Raw genomic sequence first — 13,287 nt, 5'->3', positions numbered from 1 at the left:
ACTTCGGCGATGTCATTTACAAAATAGCCTCCAACACCCTACTCAACAAATTGGATGCAGTCTATCACAGTGCCATCCGTTTTATCACCAAAGCCCCATATACTACCCACCACTGCGACCTGTACGCTCTCGTTGGCTGGCCCTCGCTTCATACTCGTCGCCAAACCCACTGGCTCCAGGTCATCTACAAGACCCTGCTAGGTAAAGTCCCGCCTTATCTCTGCTCGCTGGTCACCATAGCAGCACCCACCCGCAGCACGCGTTCCAGCAGGTATATCTCACTTATCATCCCCAAAGCCAATTCCTCCTTTGGCCGCCTCTCCTTCCAGTTCTCTGCTGCCATTGACTGGAACGAACTACAAACATCTCTGAAACTGGAAACACTTATCTCCCTCACTAGCTTAAAGCACCAGCTGTCAGAGCAGCTAACAGATCACTGCACCTGTACATAGCTCATCTATAAATAGCCCAAACAACTACCTCTTCCCCTACTGTATTTATTTATTTTGCTTCTTTGCACCCCAGTATTTCTACTTTGCACACTCATCTACTGTCAAATCTACAATTCCAGTGTTTTAATTACTATATTGTATTTACTTCGCCACCATGGCCTATTTATTGCATTTACCTCCCTTATCTCACCTCATTTGCTCACATTGTATATAGACTTATTTTTCTACTGTATTATTGACTGTATGTTTGTTTTACTCCATGTGTAACTCTGTGTTGTTATGTGTCGAACTGCTTTGCTTTATCTTGGCCAGGTCGCAGTTGTAAATTAGAACTTGTTCTCAACTTGCCTACCTGGTTAAATAAAGGTGAAATGAATAAATAAATATTTAAAAAAATATCTATATCTATATATGTATGTGTGTATGTGGGTGTATGTATGTATGTGTATATATATGTATGTGTATATATATATGTATATATATATATATATATATATATATATATATATATATGTGTTTGTATGTGTGTATATATATATATATATATGTATATGTGTGTGTATATATGTGTATGTATATGTATATATGTGATATATATGTATATATGTGATATATGTATGCATGTGTGTATATATATATAGGTATGTATGTTTATATATATGTGTATATATATATGTGTATGTATGTATCTATGTATCTATGTATGTATGTATCTATGTATGTATGTATGTATGTATGTATGTATGTATGTATGTATGTATGTATGTATGTATGTATGTATGTATGTATGTATGTATGTATGTATGTATGTATGTATGTATGTATGTATGTATGTATGTATGTATGTATGTATGTATGTATGTATGTGTGTGTGTGTATATGTCTATGTATGTATGTATGTATGTATGTATGTATGTATGTATGTATGTATGTATGTATGTATGTATGTATGTATGTATGTATGTGTGTGTGTGTGTGTGTGTGTGTGTGTGTGTGTGTGTGTGTGTGTGTGTGTGTGTGTGTGTGTGTGTGTGTGTGTGTGTGTGTGTGTGTGTGTGTGTGTGTGTGTGTGTCTATATATGTGTGTATGTATGTATGTATATACAGTTGAAGTCGGAAGTTTACATACACTTAGGTTGGAGTCATTAAAACTCGTTTTTCAACCACTCCACAAATTTCTTGTTAACAAATTATAGACATTGGCATTTTCACTATCCTACGTATGTACTCCCTGCACCACATCCAATGATAAATGTCGCCTGAATACAAATGGATCCTGCTGTAAAAGGGATTCCATAAGAGCTTTTATGTCTTTGCTGCTCTATAGATGGTGATAACCGTGTGTTGCTTACTCCCTGTTTGTAGGAACAAAGTCGCACACAAACTCTGTGCTGTTAGCTAGAATACACAGTAGTTGTGAGAGCATGTTGTCTTGCTCTCACCAACTACAAATTCTAAACTAATTAGTTCTGTAATCAACTTTGGCCTCCTTCCACATGCAACTGAGATTGCCAATGCCTAGCTTTATGTGGTGCCGGATTACCTGTCGTATTGTAGCCGTCACAAACGTACCTACCTAGTCTTATTTGCTTGCTGTGTCAACACCACACAGATAGAGTTGTTACCAACTGGCTCAGGATGCATTACTCATGTTGTCTTTGATTATCTTAGCATTTCATTCCCAGTCTAGGAAACAATCAAAGGGAAACATTTGAAAGAAAAACAAATCGAATGCTTGTGTAAATCTGTCTCTTTCGAATTTCCCCGTGCTCCTTTCTCTCTCCCACCCTCAGAACAGGAGAGCATCCCTGTCATGAGGAGCCAGTGGTTCATAGACGGCACCTGGCTCCCATTGGAGGAGGACGAGAGTGACCTCATCGAGGTGGAGCACCTGATCTGTTTCCGTGGGCAACACATGCAGGACAGGTTCGACTCCAACTCTGTGGTGGCCAAGACAGTCGACAGCAAAGATGGTGAGAGAACACTGTGGCTTGTGGGAGATGTGGTTTAGGCCTAATGAATATTTATCAAGTGTAGGCCTATATCAAGTATATCATGCATTATTCTAAAGACTGAATACCAGTTGTATCCAACCCTAGTCCCTGGAGAGCTACAGTCTGGGCAAGCTTTGCCTCGGCCCGGCACTGAAACGGCTGATTCCACCAACCATGTCTTGATGATTTGTTGATTAGCTGAATCAGCTAGTTCTCCAGGACCAGGGTTGGATACCAGTGCTGTAGAAATGCTCTCTCTTAAATCTCCATCCGCAAAGCTCTTTCAGCGACATCACTACTAACCTGATTATAATTCCAGCCAGGCAATTATCTATAAGGAACTTATACATAATACAGTGTGATAGCGGCTGTGGAATGGGGTTCTCTGTAGATGGTGTCTGGGTTAATTATGGACTCCATTAAAAAAGCATCCGCTCCCATTCAAGTCATTTACCTTAGCCCACCTTAGCAGAACTGAAAAGTGCTTTGAGACTCATATTATTACTCAACTTATTAGCTATCATGATCTCCCTGTAGACCAGAAAAATACAAGTTTGACCTTTAGGAGGTAGTTGGTTGTATTGTGTTAGCCTAGAGTGTATTATAGGTAAAAGTGTATTTGTTATGCAAGGCTCAGACAGCACAGTTATGTGACTTATTTTCAGGAATAGCTAGTTGGAGCACTCTGAAAAGTAATGAGAAAGCAATCTTTCAGTCAGCAATCCACCTCTGAATGCAGCGAGTCTTCAGGGCTGCTTCTTCTGTAATGAATGTGAGGTTGTGTGAATGAGTGCGATACCAGCGGTATTAAATCCCAGTGTGTCACCAGGGGAGATTTTGTGTGACTGTGTCAGTGAAAGAGGTAAAGGTAAGGAGACTGTCTCTACATTTGTGTGTGTGAGAGAGAAAGGGCGAAAGCCACCGGTGTTGGTGTGTGCTGTCTAAGGACATACATGTTTATTTTATTTTATTTTTTATTTCACCTTTATTTAACCAGGTAGGCTAGTTGAGAACAAGTTCTCATTTACAACTGCGACCTGGCCAAGATAAAGCATAGCAGTGTGAACAGACAACAACACAGAGTTACACATGGAGTAAACAATAAACAAGTCAATAACACAGTAGGAAAAAAACGAAATGAGTCTATATACATTGTGTGCAAAAGGCATGAGGTAGGCAATAAATAGGCCATAGGAGCGAATAATTACAATTTAGCAGATTAACACTGGAGTGATAAATCATCAGATGATCATGAGCAAGTAGAGATACTGGTGTGCAAAAGAGCAGAAAAGTAAATAAATAAAAACAGTAAGGGGATGAGGTAGGTAAATTGGGTGGGCTGTTTACAGATGGACTATGTACAGCTGCAGCGATCGGTTAGCTGCTCAGATAGCAGATGTTTAAAGTTGGTGAGGGAAATAAAAGTCTCCAACTTCAGCAATTTTTGCAATTCGTTCCAGTCACAGGCAGCAGAGAACTGGAAGGAAAGGCGGCCAAATGAGGTGTTGGCTTTTGGGATGATCAGTGAGATATACCTGCTGGAGCGCGTGCTACGGGTGGGTGTTGATATTGTGACCAGTGAACTGAGATAAGGCGGAGCTTTACCTAGCATGGACTTATAGATGACCTGGAGCCAGTGGGTCTGGCGACGAATATGTAGCGAGGGCCAGCCGACTAGAGCATACAGGTCGCAGTAACAAAACGGATGGCACTAAGATAAACTGCATCTAGTTTGCTGAGTAGAGTATTGGAAGCTATTTTGTAGATGACATCGCCGAAGTCGAGGATCGGTAGGATAGTCAGTTTTACTAGGGTGAGTTTGGCGAAGTGAGTGAAGGAGGCTTTGTTGCGAAATAGAAAGCCGATTCTTGATTTGATTTTGGATTGGAGATGTTCAATATGAGTCTGGAAGGAGAGTTTACAGTCTAGCCAGACACCTAGGTATTTATAGATGTCCACATATTCTAGGTCGGAACCATCCAGGGTGGTGATGCTAGTCGGGCGGGCGGGTGCAGGCAGTGAACGGTTGAAGAGCATGCATTTGGTTTTACTAGCGTTTAAGAGCAGTTGGAGGCCACGGAAGGAGTGTTGTATGGCATTGAAGCTCGTTTGGAGGTTAGATAGCACAGTGTCCAAGGAAGGGCCAGAAGTATACAGAATGGTGTCGTCTGCGTAGAGGTGGATCAGGGAATCGCCCGCAGCAAGAGCAACATCATTGATATATACAGAGAAAAGAGTCTGCCAACATGCCCTCCGATTTGACACACTGAACTCTATCTGAGAAGTAGTTGGTGAACCAGGCAAGGCAGTCATCAGAAAAACCGAGGCTACTGAGTCTGCCGATAAGAATATGGTGATTGACAGAGTCGAAAGCCTTGGCCAGGTCGATGAAGACGGCTGCACAGTACTGTCTTTTATCAATGGCGGTTATGATATCGTTTAGTACCTTGAGCGTGGCTGAGGTGCACCCGTGACCGGCTCGGAAACCGGATTGCACAGCGGAGAAGGTACGATGGGATTCGAGATGGTCAGTGATCTTGGCTTTCGAAGACCTTAGATAGGCAGGGCAGGATGGATATAAGTCTGTAACAGTTTGGATCCAGCACACTACCGTTCAAATGTTTGGGGTCACTTAGAAATGTCCTTGTTTTTCATGAAAACATACATGAAATGAGTTGCAAAATTATTAGAAAATATAGTCAAGACGTTGACAAGTTTATAAATGATGATTTTTAATTGAAATAATAATTCTGTCCTTGAAACTTTGCTTTTGGTAAAGAATCCTCCATTTACAGCAATTACAGCCTTGCAGACCTTTGGCATTCTAGTTGTCAATTAGTTGTGGTAATCTGAAGAGATTTCACCCCATGCTTTCTGAAGCACCTCCCACAAGTTGGATTGGCTTGATGGGCACTTCTTTTGTACCATACGGTCAAGCTGCTCCCACAACAGCTCAATAGGGTTGAGATCCGGTGACTGTGCTGGCCATTCCATTATAGACAGAATACCAGCTGACTGCTTCTTCCCTAAATAGTTAAGAGCTGTGCTTTGGGTCATTGTCCTGTTGTAGGAGGAAATTGGTTCCAATTAAGCGCCGTCCACAGGGTATGGCATGGCGATGCAAAATGGAGTGATAGCCTTCCTTCTTCAAGATCCCTTTTACCCTGCACAAATCTCCCACTTTAACACCACCAAAGCACCCCCAGACCATCACAGTGCCTCCACCATGCTTGACAGATGGCGTCAAGCACTCCTCCAGCATCTTTTCATTTTTTCTGCATCTCACGAATGTTCTTCTTTGTGAACCGAATACCTCAAACTTAGATTCGTCTGTCCATAACACTTTTTTCCAATCTTCCTCTGTCCAGTGTGTGTTCTTTTGCCCGTCTTAAACTTTTATTTTTATTGGCCAGTCTGAGATATGGCTTTTTCTTTGCAACTCTGCCAAGAAGGCCAGCATCCCGGAGTCGCCTCTTCACTGTTGACGTTGAGACTGAAGTTTTGCGGGTACTATTTAATGAAGCTGCCAGTTGAGGACTTGTGAGGCATCTGTTTCTAAAACTAGACACTCTAATGTACTTGTCCTCTTGCTCAATTGTGCACCTGGGCCTCCCACTCTTTCTATTCTGGTTAGAGACAGTTTGCACTGTTCTGTGAAGGGAGTAGTACACAGCGTTGTACGAGATCTTCAGTTTCTTGGCTATTTCTCACATGGAATAGCCTTCATTTCTCAGAACAAGAATAGACTGACGAGTTTCAGAAGAAAGTGCTTTGTTTCCGTACATTTTGAGCCTGTAATCGAACCCAGAAATGCTGATGCTCCAGATTCTCAACTAGTCTAAAGAAGGCCAGTTTTATTGCTTCTTTAATTAGAACAACAGTTTTCAGCTGTGCTAACATAATTGCAGAAAGGTTTTCTAATGATCAATTAGCCTTTTAAAATTCTAAACTTGGATTAGCTAACACAATGTGACATTGAAACACAGGAGTGATGGTTGCTGATAATGGGCCTCTGTACGCCTATGTAGATATTCCATAAAAAAACCTGCCGTTTACAGCTACAATAGTCATTTACAACATTAGCAATATCTACACTGTATTTCTGATCAATTTGATGTTATTTTAATGGACAAAAAATGTGCTTTTCTTTCAAAAACAAGGACATTTCTAAGTGACCCCACACTTTTGAACGGTAGTGTGTGTATGAGAAATCATCTTGACAGGTCAAGCTAAGTCTGAAGACAAAACTTATATCTTGAACTGAGAACAAGTGCTGCTTTCCTTCCAACGAAGGCCAGCGCCATCTCCTCAGTCACAACGGCACTCTGTATTGGACCATAACACAGTGTTTGCACACATTAACCCCTCATTGTAGATGGTCATGACTTGCTCTGATTAACTGTTAATCAAAATAAATGTAGTCCTTGAATGGGTCCCTGTTCTAGCATCTATTCTGTGTTCTGAATTCCTCCAACAGTACACTCTGTTCATTCAAGGACAGTCTCGTCTCACCCTTCAGGAGCTATAGGAGACCGTAAACAGTGTCATCTGTAGACTGGCTGGCTACTGGAGGTTGCCTTACAGCAATCTACACACGCACAGAGGACACACATCCTAATCAAATCACAGACTGAGTGTTTGAAATGGGTTCCAGGGTTATGCCAAGGGTTGTGTCACCTTCACGTAACTACCAACAACCCAGCCCTTTCCAAATCCCCCTCTGGAAGCACATCCCACATCCTTTCCGTTCTGAGTCACCTCTTCTGAGAGAATACGACACTACTCTGTTCTGTCCTATCACTTCACCAAATCAGTTAATGGATTCATTCATACGAGGATTCACTCTTCTCAAGATTGACACTTCAAACTGTTGACACATTCTGAAAAAGCTGTTTAATACCCTGTGTAGTGAAGTCTATTATAGCTTACTGAACTTCTCTTAGTTTTTGCTATGCTACACTGAAGATTATTGAAGAGTGAAAATCTTGTTATTAGTGTCCATGCTGATATATACTAAATAATGCTTGCATCTTACATTTACATTTAAGTCATTTAGCAGACGCTCTTATCCAGAGCGACTTACAAATTGGTGCATTCACCTTATGATATCCAGTGGAGCAGCCACTTTACAATAGTGCATCTAACTCTTTTAAGGGGGAGGGGGGGGTTAGAAGGATTACTTTATCCTATCCTAGGTATTCCTTAAAGAGGTGGGGTTTCAGGTGTCTCCGGAAGGTGGTGATTGACTCTGCTGACCTGGCGTCGTGAGGGAGTTTGTTCCACCATTGGGGTGCCAGAGCAGCGAACAGTTTTGACTGGGCTGAGCGGGAACTGTACTTCCTCAGAGGTAGGGAGGCGAGCAGGCCAGAGGTGGATGAACGCAGTGCCCTTGTTTGGGTGTAGGGCCTGATCAGAGCCTGAAGGTACAGAGGTGCCGTTCCCCTCACAGCTCCGTAGGCAAGCACCATGGTCTTGTAGCGGATGCGAGCTTCAACTGGAAGCCAGTGGAGAGAGCGGAGGAGCGGGGTGACGTGAGAGAACTTGGGAAGGTTGAACACCAGACGGGCTGCGGCGTTCTGGATGAGTTGTAGGGGTTTAATAGCACAGGCAGGGAGCCCAGCCAACAGCGAGTTGCAGTAGTCCAGACGGGAGATGACAAGTGCCTGGATTAGGACCTGCGCTGCTTCCTGTGTGAGGCAGGGTCGTACTCTGCGAATGTTGTAGAGCATGAACCTACAGGAACGGGTCACCGCCTTGATGTGAGTTGAGAACGACAGGGTGTTGTCCAGGATCACGCCAAGGTTCTTAGCACTCTGGGAGGAGGACACAATGGAGTTGTCAACCGTGATGGCGAGATCATGGAACGGGCAGTCCTTCCCCGGGAGGAAGAGCAGCTCCGTCTTGCCGAGGTTCAGCTTGAGGTGGTGATCCGTCATCCACACTGATATGTCTGCCAGACATGCAGAGATGCGATTCGCCACCTGGTTATCAGAGGGGGGAAAGGAGAAGATTAATTGTGTGTCGTCTGCATAGCAATGATAGGAGAGACCATGTGAGGATATGACAGAGCCAAGTGACTTGGTGTATAGCGAGAATAGGAGAGGGCCTAGAACAGAGCCCTGGGGGACACCAGTGGTGAGAGCACGAGGATCTGATGGTTCACAGTATCAAAGGCAGCCGATAGGTCTAGAAGGATGAGAGCAGAGGAGAGAGAGTTAGCTTTAGCAGTGCGGAGCGCCTCCGTGACACAGAGAAGAGCAGTCTCAGTTGAATGACTAGTCTTGAAACCTGACTGATTTGGATCAAGAAGGTCATTCTGAGAGAGATAGCAGGAGAGCTGGCCAAGGACGGCACGTTCAAGAGTTTTGGAGAGAAAAGAAAGAAGGGATACTGGTCTGTAGTTGTTGACATCGGAGGGATCGAGTGTAGGTTTTTTCAGAAGGGGTGCAACTCTCGCTCTCTTGAAGACGGAAGGGACGTAGCCAGCGGTCAAGGATGAGTTGATGAGCGAGGTGAGGTAAGGGAGAAGGTCTCCGGAAATGGTCTGGAGAAGAGAGGAGGGGATAGGGTCAAGCGGGCAGGTTGTTGGGCGGCCGGCCGTCACAAGACGCGAGATTTCATCTGGAGAGAGAGGGGAGAAAGAGGTCAAAGCACAGGGTAGGGCAGTGTGAGCAGAACCAGCGGTGTCGTTTGATTTAGCAAACGAGGATCGGATGTCGTCGACCTTCTTTTCAAAATGGTTGACGAAGTCATCCGCAGAGAGGGAGGAGGGGGGAGGAGGGGGAGGAGGATTCAGGAGGGAGGAGAAGGTGGCAAAGAGCTTCCTAGGGTTAGAGGCAGATGCTTGGAATTTAGAGTGGTAGAAAGTGGCTTTAGCAGCAGAGACAGAAGAGGAGAATGTAGAGAGGAGGGAGTGAAAGGATGCCAGGTCCGCAGGGAGGCGAGTTTTCCTCCATTTCCGCTCGGCTGCCCGGAGCCCTGTTCTGTGAGCTCGCAGTGAGTCGTCGAGCCACGGAGCAGGAGGGGAGGACCGAGCCGGCCTGGAGGATAGGGGACATAGAGAGTCAAAGGATGCAGAGAGGGAGGAGAGGAGGGTTGAGGAGGCAGAATCAGGAGATAGGTTGGAGAAGGTTTGAGCAGGGGGAAGAGATGATAGGATGGAAGAGGAGAGAGTAGCGGGGGAGAGAGAGTGAAGGTTGGGACGGCGCGATACCATGCGAGTAGGGGCAGTGTGGGAAGTGTTGGATGAGAGCGAGAGGGAAGAGGATACAAGGTAGTGGTCGGAGACTTGGAGGGGAGTTGCAATGAGATTAGTGGAAGAACAGCATCTAGTAAAGATGAGGTCAAGCGTATTGCCTGCCTTGTGAGTAGGGGGGGAAGGTGAGAGGGTGAGGTCAAAAGAGGAGAGGAGTGGAAAGAAGGAGGCAGAGAGGAATGAGTCAAAGGTAGACGTGGGGAGGTTAAAGTCACCCAGAACTGTGAGAGGTGAGCCATCCTCAGGAAAGGAACTTATCAGGGCGTCAAGCTCATTGATGAACTCTCCAAGGGAACCTGGAGGGCGATAAATGATAAGGATGTTAAGCTTGAAAGGGCTGGTAACTGTGACAGCATGGAATTCGAAGGAGGCGATAGACAGATGGGTCAGGGGAGAAAGAGAGAATGTCCACTTGGGAGAGATGAGGATCCCAGTGCCACCACCCCGCTGACCAGAAGCTCTCGGGGTGTGCGAGAACACGTGGGCAGACGAGGAGAGAGCAGTAGGAGTAGCAGTGTTATCAGTGGTAATCCATGTTTCCGTCAGTGCCAAGAAGTCGAGGGACTGGAGGGACGCATAGGCTGAGATGAACTCTGCCTTGTTGGCCGCAGATCGGCAGTTCCAGAGGCTGCCGGAGACCTGGAACTCCACGTGGGTCGTGCGCGCTGGAACCACAAGGTTAGGGTAGCGGCGGCCACGCGGTGTGAAGCGTTTGTATGGTCTGTGCAGAGAGGAGAGAAGAGGGATAGACAGACACATAGTTGACAGGCTACAGAAGAGGCTACGCTAATGCAAAGGAGATTAGAATGACAAGTGGACTACACGTCTCGAATGTTCAGAAAGTTAAGCTTACGTTGCAAAAATAAAATAAAATCTTATTGACTAAAATGATATAGTACTGCTGGCGGTGAAGTAGGCTGGCTAGCAGTGGCTGCGTTGTTGACTTTGTTTGAAAGTGTAGCTGGCTAGGTAACCTCTAACTGGCTAGGTAACCTCGACAATTTCTCAAAACTACACAATTATCTTGGATACAAGGACAGCAAAGACAACTATGTAGCTAGCTAACACTACGCTAATCAAGTCGTTCCGTTGTAATGTAAGTTGTAATGTGAGCTTCTACAGTGCTGCTATTCGGTAGAAGTTGGCTAGCTAGCAGTGTTAGCTAGCAGTGTTGACTAGGTAGAACGGCAGCGCGGCGGACGAAAATAGCTGGCTAGCTAACCGAATAATTACTCTAAACTACTCTAAGCTACACAATTATCTTAGATACAAAGATAGCAAAGACAACTATGTAGCTAGCTAACACTACACTAATCAAGTCGTTCCGTTGTAATGTAATCGTTTCTGCAGTGCTGCTATTCGGTGGCTAGCTGGCTAGCTGGCTAGCTAGCAGTGTTGACTACGTTACGTTACGTTACGACGAAAATAGCTGGCTAGCGAACCTCAATAACTACACAATTATATTTGATACAAAGACGGCTATGTAGCTAGCTAAGATCAAACAAATCAAACCGTTGTACTGTAATGAAAGTGTAATGAAAATGTAATGAAAATGAAATGGTAATACTACCTGGGGAGCGAGAGTGGAATGCTCCTACTGCTCCTACACCATCTTAAATGCCTTACATCTTAATATTCATTATCATCCGTTTGTGCCGCATTTTAGTGTGCTTCCTTTTAATGCAAACACTCCGGGCTTCACACACTGTTGTAAAGCACCTTGTAAAGCCGCTTTAGCACAGTACACAACACAGAGCAAGCTGTGCTTTGAAAATACTGCAGTACTCTCTCGTTCTCCCCCTCTTTCTCTCTCCTTCACTCCTCTTCCCATCATTCTCCCTCTAAACTCTGTCTTTCTCTCTCACCCTTCCTCCCCCTCTTTCTCTCTAACTCTTCCCCCTTTCCCTCTTTCTCTCAACATTCCTCTCCCTTCTCCTCCCCGTTTCCCTCCCTGCGTCTCTGGCCCTGAAGCCCCAGCAGCCATCTCAGACGAATGGAGCAGAAAGCATATGGTGGGGCATGCTTCGCAGGCATGTTATGTAGGCATGGGTTAATCATAATACAGGAAGGATGACCTGTGTGAGTGGAGTCCTCTCCTGCCCTAGGTTACTGCTGCTGCTGCTGCTATCTCAGTCAAACAGGGGCTGAGGATGTGGAATGGCATGTCACTTCATAGAGATATTCAGCCACTGTTCATTGTTATTAAAAATGGAGGGGGAAAATACATTGAAAGGTTCCTCATTCCTCATCAGGCTTCTTAGGCCAAGGGTGACAGTGACAGTTTGCCACTTTCTTTGCAGTTAATGGCTGCCATCGCTGCCTAATTTGAGGAGGAACATTGACAGGGTCATGGCTAGAAAGGGACCCAGCTGTTGTCAAATGAATGTCAAAAGTTAGATTTTTATTTTATTTTAGCTAAGCCTAACCCTAACCCTTTTCCTAACCTTAACCTAATTCTCCTAACCTGCTATGAAAAGTCAAATCTGATGTTAATTTGACAAAAGCTGGATCCCTCCTAGCCATGATCAATTGACAGTGGCCACAGATGGCGACCCGCATGGCAGCTGTACTGTGGAGGGTTTAATTATGATTTCAGCAGCTACTGAAGCTGGCGATAGGCTAGGTCACATGATATAGAGTCAGTACTTGCCAGTCTGGCTTGAGGAAAAAAAAATGAGGGGAAAAAAAGAAAATGATGTACAAAGTATCACTGACAATATTTGTTGTACAGAAACCGTCAGTTGGCGCCAGTGTGACTGAAATGGCACCTCCAGAGAGAAGTCCCATTGAGGCTGACCCTCTCACTGTGATTTCACCAACTATGGAGCAGGGTGTTAATAGCAAGATGGCCCCTGATAGCTCCCCTCTCAGGATTTGGAAGACCTGTTTAAACATGCCCTGCCTGTGTGTCACTAAGGGAGACTGTGTGCTCACTGTGCTGTGTATGGAACAATATAGTGAGGATGTGTGTGTACTGTGGCTATCTGCCTGCATGTGTTTTTGGAGTGGCTGCTGATGATGGCAACAGAGAAATGTGAGTGTGTGAAGGGACTGTGTGTAAAGCCTATGTGAGAGTATCATGCGGGTGTGTTTGAGGCAGGAGAGCTATTTGCCTGTGGGCCGGCTAGAGGCTGGGCCAGGGCTCATGACGGTGGGGAGTATTCCAGTCTGTCAGGCTCATGGAGGGCCACAGCAAAGCAAAGGGTCATGTGTCAACACACACAGGTCATAACACCACATAATGTTATGTCACAGCTCTAGCCTACACCACAGGACAATCATCATGGCACACTATGACATGTACATTGACCATACATATTTGCTACGCATTCAATAACTAGAAGGGCTACCATTCAAAATAAACAATACAAAATGTAATCATAAGGTTGTCAGACTCAATTTGTCAAACATAGTTTCATTAAAGTGCGGTACATTTGCAGTGTTGCTGCTGCAGTGCTGCTCTTCCCCCTGGACGATTAAATCCAAAGCTCCAAGCGGAGCAGACGAGCTCTAATCTAATATGTCATTTGGAATGCCATTCCATTTGATGTTTATTGTGCTCTGGCTGAAACTGAGAAATCCACTC

At 44.8% G+C, this 13,287-nt stretch overlaps 1 pseudogene; it reads left to right on the top strand.

The window, feature by feature from the left end:
* LOC139563774 (phospholipase DDHD1-like) overlaps positions 1-13,287 on the top strand; it is an 87,006-nt pseudogene that overhangs the window by 42,580 nt on the left and 31,139 nt on the right.

The sequence above is a fragment of the Salvelinus alpinus genome, chromosome 34 (genome assembly GCF_045679555.1).
Source record: "Salvelinus alpinus chromosome 34, SLU_Salpinus.1, whole genome shotgun sequence".
Classification (NCBI taxonomy): Eukaryota; Metazoa; Chordata; class Actinopteri; order Salmoniformes; family Salmonidae; genus Salvelinus; species Salvelinus alpinus.
This window is presented reverse-complemented; position numbering and strand designations above follow the sequence as displayed.